We start from the raw sequence: 7653 nt of genomic DNA on the forward strand, positions 1-7653 counted from the left end.
CGCTCGGGGCCGAACGCGAAATCTGATTGGACAGCGGTGACAAACATTAGCAAAACAACATTGGTCCCGCCCCCCCCAAAGGCTCTCCTTTTTTCTTTTTTCTATTTAAACCCTGCCTTGCAGCGTTGTGTCCAGCAGGGGGCGGACTGGCCGTGAAACGGTGCTTTCGTGGCTGTAACGTGATATTACAAAAGCACGCCACTCGGCTCTTGTTGGTGGAAATGTGTCTTTCTTCGCCAGGTTAGTTGTACACCATCATTTCTAGCAGCTCACAATTCGCTGTTTCGGCAAGTACAGCCACGATAAGAGTGCCTTTATAAAAAAGGCTTTAATGTCAGTGACGTCAGGAGTTACGTGTTGTCTCTGGATCCACTTTTTTTTCTTTTTTTTCTTTTTTTTACCGCAAAAATAAATCGACTGTCCGTAAACACGCCAGCAGACAAACACTGACATAAACATTAAATGAAAAAATTAAATGCTTTAAAAAAAAAAAAAAAGAATATCTGGAAACGTCACCTACACTTCCGCATTAGAACTTCCGTTGTACTACTCTATGCTTTTGGCAATAGACATCTTATATATAGACGTCGTTGGGCTAAATCTGGTTCATTAAGTACTAATTTCATGCCGTCTTATGTGTGCTGGTATGACAAAAAAATATATATATAAAAATCCCAAAACCAGTGAAGTTGGCACGTTGTGTAATTCGTAAATAAAAACAGAATACAATGATTTGCAAATCCTTTTCAACTTATATTCAATTGAATAGACTGCAAAGACAATATATGTATTGTTCGAACTGGGAAACTGATTTTTTTTTTGCAAATAATCATTAACTTAGAATTTAATGGTAGCAACACATTGCAAAAAAGTACCATTGATGCCTGCTTTTGAACTTTGCGCCTATAACCATCCGGATGGTTCTTTTCCTCTTTGTTGCACAGGATACGACATCCACAGTTTCCAAAAACAGTTTAAAATGTGGACTCATCAGACCACAGAACACTTTTCCACTTTGCACCAGTCCATCTTAGATGAGCTCTGGCCCAGCGAAGCCGGCGGCATTTCTGGGTGTTGTTGATAAATGGCTTTCTCTTTGCATAGTAGAGTTTTAACTTGCACTTACAGATGTAGCGACCAACTGTAGTTACTGACAGTGGTTTTCTGGAGTGTTCCTGAGCCCATGTGGTGATATCCTTTACACACTGATGTCGCTTTTTGATGCAGCGCCGCCTGAGGGATCCAAGGTCCGTAATATCATGGCTTACGTGCAGTGATTTCTCCAGATTTTGAACCTTTTGATTATATCGCGGACCGTAGATGGTGAAATCTCAAAATTCCTTGCAATAGCTGGTTGAGAAATGTTGTTCTTAAACTGTTGGACAATTTGCTCACGCATGTGTTGACAAAGTGGTGACCCTCGCCCCATCCTTGTTTGTGAATGACTGAGCATTTCATGGAAGCTGCTTTTATACCCAATCATGGCACCCACCTGTTCCCCATTAGCCTGTACACCTGTGGGATGTTCCAAATAAGTGTTTGATGAGCATTCCTCAACTTTTTCAGTCTTTTTTGCCACCTGTGCCAGCTTTTTGGAAAAATGTTGCAGGCATCAAATTCCAAATGAGCTAATATTTGCAAAAAAATAACCAAGTTTTCCAGTTGGAACGTCAAATATCTTGTCTTTGCAGTCTAATCAATTGAATATAAGTTGAAAAGGTTTTGCAAATCATTGCATTCTGTTTTTATTTACCATTTACACCAGGGGTCACCAACGCGGTGCCCGCGGGCACCAGGTAGCCCGTAAGGACCAGATGAGTAGCCCGCTTGCCTGTTCTAAAAATAGCTCAAATAGCAGCACTTACCAGTGAGCTGCCTCTATATTTTAAATTGTATTTATTTACTAGCAAGCTGGTCTTACTTTGCCCGACATTTTTAATTCTAAGAGAGACAAAACTCAAATAGAATTTGAAAATCCAAGAAAATATTTTAAAGACTTGGTCTTCACTTGTTTAAATAAATACATGAATTTTTTTTTTACTTTGCTTCTTATAACTTTCAGAAAGACAATTTTAGAGAAAAAATACAACCTTAAAAATGATTTTAGGATTTTTAAACACATATACCTTTTTACCTTTTAAATTCCTTCCTCTTCTTTCCTGACAATTTAAATCAATGTTCGAGTAAATTTATTTTTTTATTGTAAAGAATAATAAATAAATTTTAATTTAATTCTTCATTTTAGCTTCTGTTTTTTCGACGAAGAATATTTGTGAAATATTTCTTCAAACTTATTATGATTAAAATTCAAAAAAAATTATTCTGGCAAATCTAGAAAATCTGTAGAATCAAATTTAAATCTTATTTCAAAGTCTTTTGAATTTCTTTTAAAATTTTTGTTCTGGAAAATCTAGAAGAAATAATGATTTGTCTTTGTTAGAAATATAGCTTGGTCCAATTTGTTATATATTCTAACAAAGTGTAGATTGGATTTTAACCTATTTAAAACATGTCAAAAAAATTCTCAAATTAATCTTAATCAGGAAAAATTACTAATGATGTTCCATAAATTATTTGTTTTATTTTTTCAAAAAGATTCGAATTAGCTAGTTTCTCTCTTCTTTTTTTCGGTTGAATTTTAAAGAGTCGAAATTGAAGATAAACTATGTTTCAAAATTTAATTGTCATTTTTTTTCGTGTTTTCTCCTCTTTTAAACCGTTCAATTATGTGTAAATATCATTAATTATTAATAATAACATAGAGTTAAAGGTAAATTGAGCAAATTGGCTATTTCTGGCAATTTATTTAAGTGTGTATCAAACTGGTAGCCCTTCGCATTAATCAGTACCCAAGAAGTAGCTCTTGGTTTCAAAAAGGTTGGTGACCCCTGATTTACACAATGTGCCAACTTCACTGGTTTTGGGTTTTGCACTCATATAAACACAGTAAAAATACAGTAAAACAACAAATAAATAAAATTATTTCCATTATTTCTGAATAACTCCTATCAATACTGTAATATTTGTGTAAATCTAAATTAATCTGATCTACAGTTTAAAAAAAAGGACTATAATAACGAGCCAGTCTTTTCAATGGCTCTGCTCTGCATGATCCGGTTCACATCAAAGAGCCTTAATGCCATCTAAAATATATACGAAGTAGTTTGTGTTGTTGGTGCAGTGCTAAAAAACAACAGGAAATTTTGACGTCAATTTACACAAGCACCACTTTTGACGGACAAGGTATTAAATGATAAATGTATTTATTCACATGGTTGTAATTTTCAGTAATGTTTTCACTCTTTCGTGTACCATATTTTTGGACTATAAGGCGCACTTAAAATCCTTTTTTTATTTTCTCAAAAATTGACAGTGCGCCTTATAACACATGCGCCTAATGTATGGATTCATTCTGGTGGTGCTTACTGACTGGTTTTATGTGTTACAAGGTGTGATGAAAAGTGTGACCAGCAGATGGCAGTCACACATAAGAGATACCGGTAAGCGTAGACTGCAGAGTTTTTCCTGCTCAATAAAGGACGCTAGCAAGTAAGCAAGCAAGACCAAAACTTGTTTCATTAAGAATTAAAAACATTACACAAAAAAAAAAAAAGATAACCCATTTAATGCGTTCAGGGACAGTGCGCCTTAAAAAAGGAGAACCTTTTCTTTCTCAGGCCAACACGGTGGTGCCAATGCATGCTTTTGTTTTCTGTCGTTTAGTAATGCCCTGCTCTCTGGTCTTCCCAAAAAGTACATCAGAAGTCTACAATTATTACAAAACTCAGGACGAGGACCAAAGGGAGGGAGCACATTACACCAGTTTTAAAGTCCCCGTCCACTTCAGGGTCGATTTTAAAGTTCTATTATTATTTTTTAAATGTCTTAATGGCCTTAATGGCTTTCTTATCTATCTGACCTGCTTTTACTGTATCAACCCTAGCGGATCCTGAGGTCCTCTCGGACTGGATTTTCAGCTTTACCAAATACCAGAGCAAGACCCATGGTGAGGCGTTGAAATAAAAATAAAAAATAGGCTAAAGACGCATCTTTTTAATCGGGCTTTTTACTGATCACCTTCAACTCTTAATGTTTTTTTATTATTTTATTGTGTGGTTTTCTATCTTAATTATAAATGTTGCTACTATTATTCTCTCAATGTTATGTTTTTATCAACTTGTTAATGTCATATCTATATTATTTATATTTTATTTGTACATATGTTTTATACTATTGTTTTAAATGGTGTAAATTTTAGTTATTCTCCAGTGTGGACGCCTCAAAGGTGGCATTTTCCCCAAATCCTCAAAAGTGCTTTACTAATGAAGTTTGATTTGATTTGATTATCCGGTGCGCCTTACGGTCTGAAAAATACAGTACCTCCAACCCAGCAGGCAAAAGACATTGAAACAATGTTGATTATACGTACATGTCCTTTAAAACTGACCTAGAAACAATGTTGCAAAGTAGTTGTTATTGTAAATTGAGGTCTAACGTTGGATCCACGTTGTTGGTTGGGAAATGACCACATTTCAATGGTCACATCAACGTCACAACCTGACGTTGAATAAACGTCGTCAAAAAGCATGTTGTTTCAACGTTGTATTTGTGTTGTAGAACATTGGTTGGGAAATGACCAAAATTCAATGGTCAAATCAACGTCAGAACCCGACATTGATTAAACGTCGTCAAAAAGCATGTTGTTTCAACGTTATGTTTTAGTTGCTCAACATCAAGACCTCATTTAACAAGTTCTCAACGTTGTTTTAATGTCTTGTGCCTGCCTGGAAACTGCTCTCATTATGGTTTTAAATCCTTAGAAACCAAAACCACAAGGATTCAAGGAACTTTATTGTCATACAAGCACACATTTACTCATGGGGGTGGCAAAACATGTAGTATCCGAGGTCCCAAATTTAGCCCAGTGAGTCCCAAAAAAAGATTCTATGTCTAGAACAGGGGTCACCAACGCGGTGCCCGCGGGCACCAGGTAGCCCGCTGGCCTGTTCTAAAAATAGCTCAAATAGCAGCACTTACCAGTGAGCTGCCTCTATTTTTTTAAATTGTATTTATTTACCAGCAAGCTGGTCTCGCTTTGCTCGACATTTTTAATTCTAAGAGAGACAAAACTCAAATAGAATTTGAAAATCCAAGAAAATATTTTAAAGACTTGGTCTTCACTTGTTTAAATAAATACATGATTTTTTTTTTACTTTGCTTCTTATAACTTTCAGAAAGACAATTTTAGAGAAAAAATACAACCTTAAAAATGATTTTAGGATTTTTAAACACATACCTTTTTACCTTTTAAATTCCTTCCTCTTCTTTCCTGACAATTTAAATCAATGTTCAAGTATTTTTTTTTAATTATTATAAAGAATAATAAATACATTTTAATTTAATTCTTCATTTTAGCTTCTGTTTTTTCGACGAAGAATATTTGTGAAATATTTCTTCAAACGTATTATGATTAAAATTCAAAAAAATTATTCTGGCAAATCTAGAAAATCTGTAGAATCAAATTTAAATGTTATTTCAAAGTCTTTTGAATTTCTTTTAAAATTTTTGTTCTGGAAAATCTAGAAGAAATAATGATTAGTCTTTGTTAGAAATATAGCTTCGTCCAATTTGTTATATATTTTAACAAAGTTTAACCTATTTAAAACATGTCATCAAAATTCTAAAATTAATCTTAATCAGGAAAAATTACTAATGATGTTCCATAAATTATTTTTTTAATTTTTTCAAAAAGATTCGAATTAGCTAGTTTTTCTCTTCTTTTTTTCGGTTGAATTTTGAATTTTAAAGAGTCGAATTTGAAGATAAACTATGTTTCAAAATTTAATTTTCATTTTTTTCATGTTTTCTCCTCTTTTAAACCGTTCAATTAAGTGTAAATATCATTAATTATTAATAACAACATAGAGTTAAAGGTAAATTGAGCAAATTGGCTATTTCTGGCAATTTATTTAAGTGTGTATCAAACTGGTAGCCCTTCGCATTAATCAGTACCCAAGAAGTAGCTCTTGCTTTCAAGAAGGTTGGTGACCCCTGGTCTAGAATATAGTTAAAATATACATAATCTGTACGCAACATATCCACATAATAATATTAAACTAACACTTATTGGAGAACATCAGTCAAAACTGAGCATTATATTCTTTGCAATGACATTATGCATAATTAACTGGTATGGCTGTCATTCGATTGCTCGGGTGTACATACTGTATTATGGATAGTGACTGTACATCAGGGGTGTCCAAGTTTGCCCGCCGGCGTCTTCATTTTGGCCCGCGAGACATCATGAGTATAATAAGGAATTTGGCCCACAATTCATTTTAAAGGTCTGATGATTTTGACCCTGGTGCTTTGTCAATGTTCTGTGGACAAGGTGAGTACTTCAGGTCAAATGACCTTTAACTATGCTCTCTGGTTGCACGGTATAGTACCGTGATACTAATTAATCATGTTCGGTACTATACCGCCTCTAAACAGTACCGGTCCGCCACCCCCCCCCCCCCCCCTGTTGTCGTCACGTCGTGACATTGCTAGTTTTACGAATAGAGGAGCATGTTCGGCGGCGCACAATCACAGAGTACTTACAAGCAGACAAAATTTGTAGACAGAAAAGGGAGAACGGACGCATTTTGGCTGAAAAAACTAACAATAAAGGTGAAGCTATAACACTGAAACGCCCTCAGGAAGAGGTGCTTTAAGACATGGCTAGTTAGCTAGCGGCTAAAGTCAATCCGCAGTCTGCAGTGTTTTAGCTACTTCTAAATCACTAATCCTCGCCTCTATGGCGACAAATAAAGTAGGTTTCTTACAAGTATCATCTCTGCAGGACGAGGAATAGCTAAACATGCTTCACTACACACTGTAGATCACTGGCGCCAAAATGTAAACAAACGCCATTGGTGGATCTACACCTAACATCCACTGTAATGATACCAAGTACAGGAGCGTATCTAAGCAATACTATGATTAAATCGATATTTTTTAACATTTATATTATGTTTATTAACTCAGGAAATATGTCCCTGAACACATGAGGACTTTGAATATGACCAATGTATGATCCTGTAACTACTTGGTATCGGATCGATACCCAAATTTGTGGTATGATCCAAAACTAATGTAAAGCATCCAAACAGAAGAATAAGTGATTGTTACATTTTAACAGATGTGTAGATAGAACATGTTAAAAGAGAAAGTAAGCATATATTAACAGTAAATGAACAAGTAGAATAATCATTTATTTTCTCCCACTTGTCCTTAATAATGTTGACAAAATAATAGAATGAGAAATGACACAATATGTTACTACATACGTCAGCAGTTTGTTTGTTTACTTCCTACTAAAAGACAAGTTGTCTAGTATGTTCACTATTTTATGTAAGGTCAAACTTGCAATAAGAAACATATGTTTAATGTACCCTAAGATTTTTTGTTAAAATAAAGTCAATAATGCAATTTTTTGTGGCGCCCTCTATTTAAAAAATTACAGAAAAGCACCAAAAAGTATCGAATTACATTTTGGTACCGGTATCGGGACAACACTACTATGCTCAGATTCATGCACATCATTTACTTATATGACCCAATGCAAACAACCTTCCCTAGTCATAGTGAGAAAAAAATCTAACCAACACA

At 34.7% G+C, this 7653-nt stretch overlaps 1 protein-coding gene across 1 annotated transcript in view; it reads left to right on the top strand.

The window, feature by feature from the left end:
• Positions 1-29: 29 nt before the first annotated feature.
• Positions 30-7653, top strand: part of LOC133633814 (broad substrate specificity ATP-binding cassette transporter ABCG2-like) — a 46625-nt gene continuing 39001 nt past the window's right edge. The window contains exon 1 of the mRNA XM_062026534.1: positions 30-240. The gene's annotated coding sequence lies outside the window, so the exon portion shown is untranslated. The remainder of the gene's footprint in view (positions 241-7653) is intronic.

The sequence above is a fragment of the Entelurus aequoreus genome, linkage group LG18 (genome assembly GCF_033978785.1).
Source record: "Entelurus aequoreus isolate RoL-2023_Sb linkage group LG18, RoL_Eaeq_v1.1, whole genome shotgun sequence".
Taxonomy (NCBI): Eukaryota; Metazoa; Chordata; class Actinopteri; order Syngnathiformes; family Syngnathidae; genus Entelurus; species Entelurus aequoreus.